This window comes from Vicugna pacos, chromosome 5 (genome assembly GCF_048564905.1).
Source record: "Vicugna pacos chromosome 5, VicPac4, whole genome shotgun sequence".
NCBI lineage: Eukaryota > Metazoa > Chordata > Mammalia > Artiodactyla > Camelidae > Vicugna > Vicugna pacos.
In genome coordinates this window covers 27828057-27843020 of record NC_132991.1, presented here as the reverse complement: position 1 = coordinate 27843020, position 14964 = coordinate 27828057, and the positions used below count along the sequence as shown (strand labels likewise).

The following is a 14964-nucleotide window of genomic DNA, read 5'->3' as shown; positions in this document are numbered from 1 at the left end:
CATTGACTAAACTGCTACAAGAGTTCCAGATTAAGGAAAAAAAAGTCTATATGGCCACCTTCAGCATAGACATCTAATTGCCAAGTGGATTCCCCAAAACTTCCCTTACCGAAATCCTACAGTTCAGCAGCCATGTTTTGGTACATACCTTCTTTTTAAAATAATAACGTTAACATAAATTTTGTCCTCAACAGAATTAGGAAACTGTGATTTCCACTACTATAGATGCCTCTCCTTTTTAAAAAATCAGATTCCAATGCTCCCTGGGCTTCATATTCCTGACCATTTAAGATCTGGTCGCAGATTCTGACTCATCATATATTTTGATGGGTAAAAATGAGCCTCCACTTGCAAAAACAAAACAAAACCTGGGTGATCCAGAAAATCTGTTGTAATGGACTGAATGTTTACATCACTCCAAAATTCATATGTTGAAATCCCAGCCCCCAAGGTAATGGTATTAGGTGTTAGGCAGAGCCCTCATGAATGGAATTAGTGCCCTTATAAAAGAAACCCTAGAGAGATCTTTCACCCTTCCCCCATGTGAGGTTACATAAAAAAGACAACCATCTAAAGAAGCAGGCTCTCACCAGACTCTGAATCCATCAGAGCCTTGATCTTGGACCAGCCTCCAGAACCATGAGAAATAAATTTTTGCTGTTTATAAGTTAGCCAGCCTGTGATATTTTGTTACAGCAGCTAAAATGGACTAATATATCTGTCTTTCTGCAAATTCAGTAGATTCTAAACTTCCTCCACAGAGCAGGGTCAATCCTGTGTGGTCTGCCACCTGTTACTGGTAGAAATAGCATTGGTCTTCACCGAGACCATTCCCTCTGAAAGATAATTCTTACCCTTTATTTTTAAGATCTTTATATTTGAGTAGATTATATGTCCCCAGTTAACTCCAAAGTCTGAAGAACCTGAACCAAAATCTGAAGTCCGCCCTTCTCATTTAGCTGCAGGTACACCAACCACAGCAGCTGACAACACGGACTGTGAATGAACCTCAGAGATATCCAGCAGTACTTTCACCCCTTCAGATCTAATTGAATTTGGATTTCTGCGTTTGTTTCCTGCCTGGAAGGTACATGATGAGTTACAACAGAAGGGGGAAAAATGATTTCCATGCCATTCTTCAGATTACAAATCTAGGGAAAGAGTGGGTTAAGAAACCTACAACAAAAATTAAAAATAATGAAAATAGCAGAGAGAGAGCAAAAAATATGTGTGTGCTCAGACTTTCAAAAGATATATTCAATTTGGCTGCCTGTTGCAGAGAAGCCTGTGGGATAGGCAAACATTCTTTCAGTCCCAATTACCTCGCTGGGCCTTGTTTTTGTTACTTCAGGCCCTCTGCTGTCTGGCACTGGTGGCCTGCATCAGCCGAGATCCTAGCCAGCGGACGAAGATTGAGAGGCAGGCCTTGCACTTGAGCCTGAGAACTGTCACTCTGTGTCTCTTTAGACTTGTGACAGGATACGCCTTTCCAACGGGCTGTCAGCTTGATTTCTGACTTGCCAAAGCAGCTGTGCGCACAGAGGTCTTTAAAAAAAATCATAGAGAAGGACCTGATCTAGGCCAACAAGTGATGACAAAAAAACAGCCATTGCTTTAGGAAAAGAAAAAGAGAGGTATAGTAACAATTAATTAGCTCACTTTGTGACCAAGAACTGTGATGCAAGAAAGAAAAAAACAGCAGTCACCGTGCAAACTCACAAATTAGCACTGTAAATGATCCATGCAGAAATGAACTTGAAATTAATTCTACTGGCTGAGTTAATGTGTTGAAAAAGCACACTGAGTTGGTAGGTTCCTTTGGCTTCCATTACATTGAACAATATTGGGGCGGGAGGGAGCTATAACTGGTACCAACTCATCCTGTGAGCTGCAAACCCAAGAATGTTTTGTTGCCCATGACATTTTTCCCAGGGTTAACACCCTTCTTATTTCAGTTAGAGACACATTTAAAAGATCAACCCAAGGACTAGAACCATAGCATATTAATTTTTACTGTTTTAATGAAAGAATTTACTTCACTATAACTATAAAGTTTTTTCAAACTCTTAGAGGAAAGAGAAAAACTCCCCACAGGGCAGAGATGAAGGTGTGGCCAGAAATTCAACATAGTCTAATATCACCATTGCTTTGTTTTGCTGACTCACACACCAAAGGAGTTACTTGTCCAGTCTCTTCTAGAATGGACATTGGGACTCGAGCTCCTCATCTCTAATGAATTCACCATCCTGCCACATGGAGTAGTCCAAAAATACACAGAGAGAAACAAATCCTCCCATAAGAAATGAATAGTAATCCATGCAGTATGTCTAAGATGTTGGCTTCAAATTATTAGGAAAGGAAGAGTAAGACTAGAGACTATGCAGCCTCAGGAGTCTACAGAGGGAGCTGTTTGACTGCCAGCATTACGGCATAGAATTATCCAGAAATCAAGAAACTGGTTTGAGATTTGTTGTCTGTTTTGGCTTCTTGTAATGGCTACCATTATAACTATTTGTATCCTTTCTGTGTGACTTTGGGCTAATTATATTTTGCTGCTCTGACTCAGTTTCCTCATCTGTAAAATGAGAATAAGTAACAATACCTACATCAAAGAGTTGTTGTGAAGATTAACTGAGTTAATTTTTTACAAAGCACTTATAACAGAGCCAGGTAAGCACTATGTGAGTACTAGCTTTTATTTTTAATCTAATATATAGCTAGCTTAGTCTTCTATTTCTTTAATTATTATTTACTTCCAGCTTTAAATGATGAAGAAATTCCTATCATTCTATTTCTTTGCAACTGCCCTCTTTCCCTTTGATCTTAATTATTACATTCTTTACATCTTTAAATAATACACTTTTAATAGCACTATATAATATATTTACATCTACTGCTTGATTTACCAGATTTAAACAATACACATTGACTTCTCATGCAAAAGAAACTCAGAAAATATGTAGGAGATAATTTCAGACTCACTGGGCCCAATATGAGGTGGACTTAGATCAATACTCCATTTATCACCCAATGTTCATATGGTCCCACTTTAAGTGGTTCCATTTTGAGTGGCATACCCCAGTGGCATTCTTGATCCTTCTGGGAATAGTATTATTCAGAGCTGATATACAATAATCTCGATGATTTGCGCATTTGTATATTTTTCTTTATTATATGCATATTTATCCTGTTAAAGATGGTTGTTTTTTTTGGAAGGAGGCTGAAAAAGAAGATTCTCACAGTAACTACTCACTCTAGGTATCTATGGCTGTGTAACAAACACCCCTAAATTAAGAAGCTTAAAAGAATACATAATGATTATCACTCACACTTCTGTAATTAAATGGGCTCCAGTGGGTAACTCTTGCTTAGAGTCTCTCATGCTTTGTAGTCAGATAGGGGATAGGGCTAGGGCTGGAGTCATTTAAAAGTGACTGGGTTGGACACTCATGATGGCTTTTCATTCACAAGTCTGGCACCTTGGTGCCCTTTGGTCTTCCTCTCTCTTTGTATTTCTTAGTTTTCACAGTATGATAGTCTCAGGATAGTTACATTTCTTACTCCTTCACTTGCTTCCAAGAAGCCAGAAACAAGCTGCTAAGCCAGTTAAAAGGTACACCTAGATCTGGCAGAAGGGTACTTCTACCATATTCTATTCGTTAAAGCATTCACAGAGCCCACCCATATTCAAGGCAGCCAAGAATAAACTCCATTTCTTGATAGAGGAGTGTCCCCCTGATGGAGGAGGTCATACTGCAGAGGGCATGTGAAGTGGGAGATCTGCCACACTGTGATGTTTATAGTATCAAGCCTCTCCTTCAGTCTAGAGGCTCTGGGTTTGTGAATTTCCTCAGGAATGTGGATAGGCAAAGAGGCTATGACTCTTTTGGAGGCTAAAGTCAAGCCTCAGCTCACCACATCTAAAGAGGTTTTTAATCCTACAAATAAATTCTTAGATGATTGCCATATCTAAGAATAATAAAACAGACAATCCTTGGGCAAGATTAATTAAGAATGAAAGAGAAAGCATACATCAATGTTTGGAATAAAAAAGGGAGGAAAATGACAGCTGGAATAAAGCTTTTTCAAATCAAAAAGGGAATGCTATGAAAAATTTTCTGCCAATAAATTTGAAAACTCAGAAAAAGCAGAAAATTAACCAGAAAACTATAACTTATGATTGTAAACTCAACAATAAATAGAAGAACTTAATAGCTTTATAATTATTTAACAAATAATAATTTAAAATTTCCACTGTTATCTCCCTAAAACCTTACCCTAACAGTTTTATAGGCAAGTTCCACTACAACTTCAAGGAACATATAATTTTTTCATTATGCAAACTAAAAAAAAAGTTCCCAATTCATTTTATAAAGCTAAAAGCCTTAATATCAACAATGTATAAGACAACTCAAGAAAACAAACTTATAGACAAATCTCATTTTTGAATACAGATATAAAAATCCTAAATGGAATATTAGAAAACAATACCAACAATGTCATGAAAAGTAATATATCAGACTAAATATTGCTCCAGGAATACATAGACATTAATACATTAACATTTAGAAACGGTACTAGTGTAGGAATGCGCCCAGTGGTCTCCCCGGCGACTGCTGTTGAGTGTACGGCAGCAGCGGGAGCCAGAAGGTGCCTGGAAGGGAGCCTAAAGTGGGCATTTGGTGAGGTCTGTGGTTTCAGAAGCACTGCTGCAGCCATGGTCCCGATCAAGGTGGGAGATGCCATCCCATCGGTGGTGGTGTTTGAAGGGGAGCCTGGGAACAAGGTGAACCTGGTAGAGCTGTTCAAAGGCAAGAAGGAGGTGCTGTTTGGAGTCCCTGAGGCCTTTACCCCCAGCTGTACCAAGACCCACCTGCCAGGGTTTGTGGAGCAGGCCGGAGCTCTGAAGGCCAAGGGAATCCGGGTGGTTACATGTTTGAGTGTTAATGATGTTTTCGTGACTAAAGAATGGGGACGAGCCCACAACACGGAAGGCAAGGTTCAGCTCCTGGCTGACCCCACTGGGGCCTTGGGAAGGAGATAGGTTTGTTACTAGATGATTCATTGGTGTCCCTCTGGGAATCAACGGCTTAAGAGGTTCTCCTTGGTGATAGAGGATGGCATAGTGAAGTCCTTGAATGTGGAGCCCAATGGCACAGGCCTCACCTGCAGGCTGGCCCCCCAAATCATCTCACAGCTCTGAGGCCACAGACCCAGAAGTGCTCCTTCGACCTTCCCTATTTCATCTGCCCACCCCTGGGCAGGGGGCCTTAGCCCAGCTTCAACTGGGGTCACCTAGTTGGAACCTTGGCCAGATTTCTGCAATAAACGCTTCTGGTTTAAAAAAAAAAAAAAGAAACTATAGCAGTGTAATTTTCCACATTAATGGATTAAAAGAGAAAAACCATATAACCCTCTCAAAAAGTACAGAAAAGCATTCAATAAAATCAACCAATCTCTTAGCAAACTAAAAAGAGAGGAAGCTTCCTAAATCTGATAAGGGGTACTTACTGCAAACCAGCAACAAACTCGCCCTTAAAGGCATTCTCTTTATCATCAGAAAACAGACAAGTACAGCCTCTGTGGCAGCCCCCCTCCACTGAGCTAAGTGCCCTGGCCGGTACAGCAAGAGAAGAAGAAGAAAATGCATAAGATTACAGCGGAAGGCAAAAACCGTCACTATTTACAACATAGAACTGTCAGTATAGGAAAAACACAGATCATTAGGTAACAAAGTTCAGCAAAGGAATGAGATGTCTATAAGACCAACATATGAATTTTTAATAATCATACAGAATCTAAAATGCATATATTTATAACCTAGTAATTCAACTTCTATATGACTCCCCTAAAGAAACTCTCACAGGTATGCAAAAGGGATACATAAAGGATTTACAAAGTTCTATCAGTAGAGGAATAAACTATGACATTCATGTAATGGAATACTATACAGCTGTTAAAATGAATGAACTAGGGCCATATGTGTCAACATGGATAAATCTAAAAACACAGCATTGCATGAAAAGAGCAAGCTAAGAAAGAGCTGGAGTATGACCCTGAACAAGTTAAATAACCTCTCTGTAACTCAGTTTCCTTGTTTACAAAATGAGGATAATAATAGCACCTACCTTCTAGATTAAATGTGTGTAATATGTTTTAGGACAGTGCCTGAAAGATAGGAAGAGCTTAATAAGTGTTCACCATTATAATGATGATGATAACAGTTAAATACTTTTTTAAACATAAAAAAATTTTACATATTGTTTACAGATGAAACATAGTAAAATTACAAAATGGAAATATCACAATAATAGTTAATTCTGGAAAAAGAAGGGAGGAGAAAGAAGTGGAATATCTATATTTATAACATATATATTTGTCAGTAGGAGAGATCTGAAGTAAATATTTAAAAAGCTAACATATTTAAATCTAAATGGTAGATGTATGTGCAGTTTTTTATATCATTTTCTGTACTTCTGTATACTTGAAATATTTCATGAAAAAATTCAAAGAAAGACTGAAACAAGATATCTCAAAATGTTAATAGTAACACATCTGGATTATAGAATGGTGAATGTTCTTAGTTTTCTAGACTAGAGTTTACTGAATTTCCAAATTTTCTATAATGAGAATGTATTTCTTTTATAATTAGACCAAAAAAATAATGTTTTAAAGCAAAGATAAAATCCTTTTAATACTGAAGTCACCAGAGGTCTGCTTCGTCTAAATTAATCTTCATTTAGATGTCTTCTAATCCAAACCAAATCTCCCTATATTAAAAACTGTATAACTTTAATAGTAGAGCATTTATTACATCAAAATTTATATTTGCAAAATATGCAGTCTTTTCTAATTCACAAATAATTTATGGATTTTTTTGCTGTCTTTTTTGTAATAAAATGTCATTCCCTCTAAATTTAACATTCCTGATACAATGATGAAAAGTGTACCATGGCTCTCTGGATGTATTTCTTAGAAAACCCACATAATGACATGACCACAGATCTTCTCTAACCTCCCCTATTTGATGTTTCATGTCTAAAAGTACATCTAATCTGAAAACAGAACTGATCTTCAGAGACCTTGTAATTTATCTTTTACCATGATTACAATTTCTAATCTAACCAGCAGCAGTTCAAATTGAACTCTGATCCAAATGATCAATAGCCGTGTGCGACCTATTAGATGTGCGAATATTAAATCGTTTCTGGATAAGGGCTGTTCAAATGAAAAGCATATAATTACCATCTATTAACATATATTGAAGCAAATAACACAAAAATGTAAAATGTGTCACATACAACCTACCAGAATTCCGGTGACCATAATACTAAGGTTAGATCTGTTATTTCACATATGGATTTGTACCAAATTATGATTTATGTCTTTAAGTGTTTATTATTAATAATGTTGGCCTTAGGCCGCAAAATGGATACATTTAATTTCTGATTCCATTCTTTTTTGTGTGTGTCTGCTTTCTTAATATAAAAGTTTCCCTGCCTACTTGTAGGAAGTGGCCATGGTCAGTGAGTAAAAGGATAATTAAATCAGTTTGATAGGAAAATAATTCCAAATATGTAGCTCATGTTTCATGTTTTCCCTTGCAAATAAAAAGCCTATATAATTACAGAGGCATACAACTATATAAAGAGCAGAACTTGCAGAAATATGAGTCTAATCTCCTACTCTGAGTATCAGAGAGAACACCAATAAAGTTCTCTAAACATCCCATGATTGCTCCTTTCAATATGTAACGATGCAGTCTTTGGAAATTTTTCTTTATGAAAATCTAAATCCCTAGTGTTCTAAGGTAAACCTAAGACAAGAAGCCTTTTATGGCATATTTCCCAGCCTCCTTGCAGTTGGTTGAGGCTTTTGTGACTATACCCAGACGAAGGATATAAGAAAGATGATGAAATCTACTTTCAGATACATCCTTTTAAAATATCTCATGTGAAGATGGATATTAGCTGAACCTAACTGTGGTCATCATCTCACAATACATGTAAATCAAACCATCATGCTGTATGCCTTAAGCTTATCTAGTGAGGTATGTCAATTATTTTTCAATACAATTGGAAAAAAATTTATGTGATCCTCCAGGCATCTCCTCATTGCTACGGTAGGTCAGCATGTTCCAAATGCCGTAGCTTTAAGATGCAAGAGTATTACCCAGGGGCATGGACTTCGCATGAGCCAGAGATAAACATGTTATAGTGAGCCTCTGAGGTGTCTGGGTTTGCTGGAGACTACATCATCATAGGTTGGCCTCTTCAGGTCCAGACACTAACTGAAGGTCTTTTCAGGTTTGAGCATAATGAGAAAAAACTTCCCACACTCACTCCCCTTTCCGCCCCCTCCCCACCCACCCCCACCCTTGGCCCAGGCCCTTCTTTCATTCAACAGTGCTGTAATTCAGGATCAGCATCCTGTCCTTGTGCTCCTCAGGTTTTTTCTCCTCCATTCACACTTACACAGATTTAGCCACTAGTCCTTCCTCATTTTGATTTTCCTGTTTTCTCAGAATTCTGAATCTTAGCTCTTACACTTCATTATCTCTCTTGGGCCAGAAGTAGGTTTGGGCAAGCTGTTCTTAGCTGTCTGTGCATCTCCAAGTGTGGGGAGGTAACTCCCTCCTCCTCTTCCCACCACACCCTGGGGATATGGAAACCATCTCGTGAGAAACACTGTGCGGCAGTTTTTAACCTGTGCAGGGCCTGAAGGTGCAAGAGGTTAGGTCTTTTGCTTCAACAGTCTTGTTGAAAAGAGAGGATTCTCTTTTCTGGTCTTATTGGGGCAGGGCTAAAGCTGGTATCTAAAGCTACTGCCTTTGCTCCTCCTACAATTGCTTCACTGGTGAAGGTATTTCCAAGGAAGCCTATTCAAAATACATGGAAGTCCAATAGCTTCCACCTTCCAGTCCCCACTTTAGTGCTTTTCACTTTCTGAGTGATCGTTTGATGAGATTTCCCCATTGTCTTTGCATTAGGGCTCCGTTCACTAACCTTTTTTGAGTGGTCGTTTGATGAGATTTCCCTCGCTTTTTTTGCATTAAGGCTCCCCTTTTTTTTCTTTAAATCTTTTTACACAGGAACCATTTCAATAAATGTGTCATGTAGAACTAGAGTCTTCCAAGCAAGATAAAGATTAGCCTGACCTTTCTTCCATCAATTAATCAATACGGTTACAACACAGATTTACCTTTTAACCTTGGTGTTTCCACAGTGCAATATCAAAGCGTGATTTGTGAGCTTGCTCCATTTTATACATATGGTTAAGAACAACCCTCTGTCTGTGTGCTTTGATAAAGTGTCAGAGCGGAACACAACACCAGGGAAAGGAGGCTTTTATTGTCTTCATCAAGAATGGCTTTGTAAATCTATGATGGGAGCAGCAATACCAGCAAAGCCGGCTGATTGAAATTAACTGCTGGGTTCTGTTCGCAGATTCATGCTGCTGGAAAGACCATTGTTGGAGAATGCCCTGAAGGGTGGAATCATTTGATCTGAATTTCAGATAAGAGTATGTGTCTGTTGTCAGTATCAATACCCTCTCCTCACCACTGAAGCTTATCCCCAAGAGAAACAAGACGGGTTTGCTCCACTCTGTCCTGAACCTACAGTTGCCACTTTCCTTTCTGCTCTAGCTTGTTTCATAGGTGAAGAATTTAGAGAAGGCAAAGACGCTGAAGCATCTCAGAATACGATGAAGCTCTTTCACTGAATCCACTTCATGGCAGAGAACACTATCCTGTGTCTTCTGTGTGGTCTTTATAGACAGCACGATTTCCCCACCAGACCACAACAACGTGCCTATGTGCTTGACTCAAAACAATTGTAGAGGCTCTTTTTTGCACGTCATCCATCCCTTTTGTTTGGATAGAAAAAAACTGAGCTCCAGAGCATGACATGTTTTAACCCAGGTTCCACAGACATTTAGACTGAGACCTTAGAAACCAGTGCAGTTTCTACCCCAAAGGTTAAGCTGACATATTAGTTGTTAAGAATGCATTTAAATGTGCTGATATCTGCAAACTCACCATTTCCTCAGAAGCGGATAATAAAACTTCCTGTGGAGGGTTGTACATTTCCTTGGGGCTTGCTTAGCAGTGCTCCATTTTCACCTGGCCATCAAGATGCACCATCTTAAATCAAAAGAAAATTCATGTTACACTTCTGCCATTTACCAGCTGTGTGACCTTTGGCAAGATACTTAACCTCTCTGTGTCTTAATGGTCTCTTGGATAGATAAAATAACTACCTCATGCAGCTGTTTGCAGGGTTGAAAGAATTAATATATATAAAGCACTAAAGACAGTATCTGGCACATAATTAACACCGTGTAAGTGTGAGCTCTTACTATTCCCTCCATTCCTTTCTCAGATTCTTTAATGAATCTGGGGCATCACTCTGCAGCTTTATGGTATTTTGTTCCTTCATAAATCCTAAGTGTTCTATAATTCTTGACTCCTTTACAGTGAACATATTGTAGAGTTCTTCCAGTTCATTTTGAACATTCACATAGGGGGCATCTGGAAGAGGTAACTTTTTATATACATTAAAAACAAAAACAAATCACCAACATCTATCATCACACTCATTCTGATTCTTTTTGGGTAATTCACAAAAACTTAAGCTATCTCATTCCCAGGATGTGGTGCCAAAGGTTGCTGGCTGAATTTCACTTTGCTTTCCTCCTTTAAACTACGAGAAGCACCACGGAACGCTAAGATCGAGTACCCTGTGATCCTTGCACAAAGTAAACTTTATTATGGATTCTGTGATGTTCCCAATGGCAACGCAATCACTAAGTTTTCTTTTAATAACAGAGCAGCACCTTTCTCTTGAATCTGGTTTGTCCAGTCATTAAAATGTGTCTGGGTTAGTCAAGGAACACTACTCTTAGATAATGTGAGATCCCAGTCTTTAATTACAGATTTGAGTTGACTATCTCGGTTTCCTTACATTTAGCTAAATGAAACTTCCTATTTTAAGGAAGTCTCTTTAAACAGTATTATGTGTCTCCTAATATATAAAGTACTGCTGATTCAAGTATAAATTAATTTTTGGCATGAAATTTGAAATTATATGATTGTAAATAATACAGAGGAAGGGTAAAATTAAGTGGAAAATCATGTGCAGAAAGATAGCTTGGACTTGCTCAGTTTCCAAATTGAGGATAATTGGTTAAGGATTTACAAAGACATTATCCTTTTAGCGGTACCTGGTCACCATTATTTTTTGGCACCTAGTGAGATGTGTGAGTGTGTGTGTGTGTGTGTGTGTGTGTGTGTGTCTGTGTGTCTGTGTGTGTAAATGGTGTAAGCCAGACTGCAGAGCATAATCATTTGGCAAACTAATCTGGAGTATATGGAAAGACAATACTATTCCAGTGCTTTTATTTGTGGGAAAATATGGTAAGAATTTTGTCCTAAGCAAAGCAGTAGCTGTATATTGTTTAGGGAGTTTTTTTCATTTTTTTGAATGGGTACACACATTCATGAAGGGTCAGACTATAAATTTTGTTCAATATTCCCCAAAACAAACCTATCAAGTATATTTTGCATAGTTTTTCCTTTTTCCCACTGCACTGATGCCTGAGGAGACACTGGCATTATACCCTGGCCACTCGGACACTGACCACAGAGGGACAAAGACTGAAAGAGACTGAAGTACCACCTAGATACTACTGTGAGGTGATGCCAAGGCTTAGCTCCCATAACCTTCTCCTTTCCTCTCCTTTGAGATCCTACCTAGCAGAGTGTTTGTCATCCTCAGGACAAGGTTATCTTAGTAAATGAGTTCTGAGAACAATGAGCTTGAGGTTTAAAATAAATTCAAGGATGTTCTTAATAAGGTTATATACTGTTAACCCATGGTTGTCTGCCAAGCAGTGTCTCGACTGCCTTTTTGGGGATTTATTCTATTTCAGAAGGATGGAGGATATAAACATTTAAGTATGTGGAGACTTTGTCTTTGACCTAGTGAAGTTTACATTTTGTTTAGATAATAGTCCTAGAAATGTGATTATTATGTAGAATGGATAGACACAGGAATGCAAAGAAAAGCAATAAAGTCACTTTTTTTGGTCTAATGGTGTTCTCAAAGATTAAAAGGCACGATAACCATTAGTGTGGGCGTGTAGAAATGGGCATTCTCATACATTGCTGGAGGGAAAATAAATTGGTCCTTTCTTTAAGGGAGGGAATTTGGCCATATACGTTAAACACCAATCCACAGGCTCCACTTCTAGGGAATTATCCTAAGGATATCATTGGCCCAGGACACAAAGATGTATATGCCAGAGTCTATAATTTATAAAAGTAAAACAAGTGGAAAAAATGTAAGTATCCAATAATAAGGGTTATTTTATTTAGGTACTTTTATACAATGGGATGCTATGTAGTTAGTAGAAATGATTATGTAGATGTACATTTACCAATTTGAAATGGTATTTTTGAATGATAATTAACTAAAAATAGCCTATTATAAACTGAATTGTAGTATGATACTGCTCAAGGGGGAAAAATAATACATGGATAGGTATGAATTGAAGACATACACTAAAATGTACCTATGACTGATTGTCTTTGAATATTGAGTATTCAGGCAAATTATGTTTATTGACATTTCCTAATGTCTCTACAACTAATATGCATTACAAGAGTATAAAAAATAGAGAATGGGATATATTTTTGAAGGGAATTGATGGCGTTTGGAGATACAATGATGTTATATTTCCTTCAATTTACTGGAATGAAAATATTGTTTCAGCCCATCCAGTTATCATTAGGAACTTTTTAAAACAAGGACTCTACCTTGGAGAAGGTAGAACTACAGAGAGAAGGAATGGTGAATGGAGAGAAGAGGAGAGGAAGGAAATGACTGAATTTTATGCAACAACGCTTTGTAGGTTTGAAACTGTCAGGTCTAAGTTGAACTCCTAACTATTACCCTTGGATGTGTTTAAACTTGTAAAAACCACTTTAGTCCTTTAAGTTTCAAGATTTTTATCTGTAAATTGAAAGTTGTAATAATATTCACAGACTTTTATGAGGATGAAATAAGAGGCGTTAAGTCAAAGTGCCTTGCTCAAAAAGGGTATGTGATAAAATTTCTACAGTGAGCGGGTAATATATCCTGGACACAGAGGTATGCACTTTATGTACAATATTACATTTGACTGTCAAAACAAACCTATCACACAGGCATTTTATCTCCATTTTGCAGATGAGGAAATAAGAGCTGTAGGGAATTTAAGAAACTTGCACAAAGCCAGAGAGCTGGAAAGAAACCAATGGGGATTGGCATGAAACTACCTAAAATAGAGGCTCCATATTAGACAGTGACAAACCATGCCCTCGGTCTCTCCTTCCCTCCCCCCCTACTCCCCCACTTCCTCTCTCCAAAAAGAGAAAAGCAGATCACTTAAACTCAAACCATACCCTGAAAAATGCTGAGTTGTTTGAATTCTCCATAAAACTCATTTTGTTCTACATGCCAGTCTTCAAAACATTCAAGCCTAGAGGAAAGACAGCTGAAAGACAATATATGTTGTTTATCTTGTATAAACGTCCCTTTCTGATGTTTATTTTTATGTGTTTTATTTTTCATTGTAAATTTAATCCAATCCTGATACCCAAATATCTACTATATTTCCGTATAAATGTTCTCTAATACAGTCCAAAAGGGTAACTTTCTGGTTTTTCTTATGTTGTTTTCTCTTTTAGTTCAGCCTGTATTATATTACACTGGAATACTTTTTACCTAAAATCTGTTTGGAAATGATATTTCTAGTATATAGAAATCTTAACTCCAAAATAACATGATTTAAAGTAAAAGACTTGATTCAGACCCAAAGTATTTTGTATATAAGCTATCAATTTTTTCTTTTTATTATAAACAGCATGTATATATGTATATGCATAATCATAAGTCATGCTTCAAAAGGGTTGTTATACATCAGACAAATGATCAAGCACAATCACAACTAGCATGAACCATGAAATATGAGTGTTACATTAGGATCAAAGCCATTGCATAAGTTACAAGAATTCATCAGGTCAACATGATGCCATCCAACAGTTCCTCCTAGCCCACAAACCTGCCATCACAGGAACCACAGCAGTGTGCATTATTATAAAGAAGATCAACTAAAACCCTTTTAGGACACTCTGAATAGGTTGCTTTCGATATCTAGGCTTCTAGAGAAATACTAGAATACCTCTGCTACTTTACTCATGCCCTTTATGCCGTCTATAAACCCCATCCTACAATCCCTTACAATTTCCACATGTCAAAATAATACACATCCTCTTTGCACATGGCATTTCTTTCATGGAGCCTGTCCTGTGACCCAGATTTCTTCTTCCTCTGCACCCATGTAGAAATTTCTCTCTTATGTCACTTGTATTCTACTTGCCCGATAGGTCTACAATCCTTTAGAGGAAAATTTTGAGACTTTTGAAAGGCAATACCATAGCATGGACCATATAGGCCACAGCACATCCGGCAGTGAGGTGCTCAGGGGGGTTACAAATGACATTGTTAAAAATGCAGTCTTCTTCATTGTACCCTTAGAAGGTTGTGTTTTCACCCAATGGAAGAAAGGAATCTATACACAAATAAAGGGAAAAGCCTTTTTTACCCCAAATCCAGAATCTCCTTCATGAGGAGAAAAGGCTTCTTCTTTATGCTCAGAGGCCTGGTGTTTGGAGTAATCGCCATCTTCCAAACTAATCACTAGAGAAGAGAGTGTCTGAGTTGAGCTTGAGGGGGCTGTGAATTCCCTTAAATCATACAACTTCATACAACAAAATAAGCAAAAGGCAAAGAGCTCTGTAAGTACCTGGATTAAGTCTCACAACAATTGGCAAATCACTAATAATGGGCCTTTTGTTCCTTGTGCAAGCGGTCAAAAATAATGAGTGATAGAATGTTATGCCAAGCCGACTAACAGCCAGTT

At 37.8% G+C, this 14964-nt stretch overlaps 1 long non-coding RNA gene and 1 pseudogene across 1 annotated transcript in view; one reads left to right on the top strand and one right to left on the bottom strand.

Annotated features, from left to right (window-relative positions):
• LOC116280641 (uncharacterized) overlaps positions 1–14964 on the bottom strand; it is a 250894-nt gene that overhangs the window by 206509 nt on the left and 29421 nt on the right. The window contains exon 2 of the long non-coding RNA XR_012073083.1: positions 10040–10144. This is a non-coding gene — a long non-coding RNA (uncharacterized lncRNA). The remainder of the gene's footprint in view (positions 1–10039; positions 10145–14964) is intronic.
• On the top strand, positions 4701–5203 carry LOC102526828 (peroxiredoxin-5, mitochondrial-like; annotated as a pseudogene).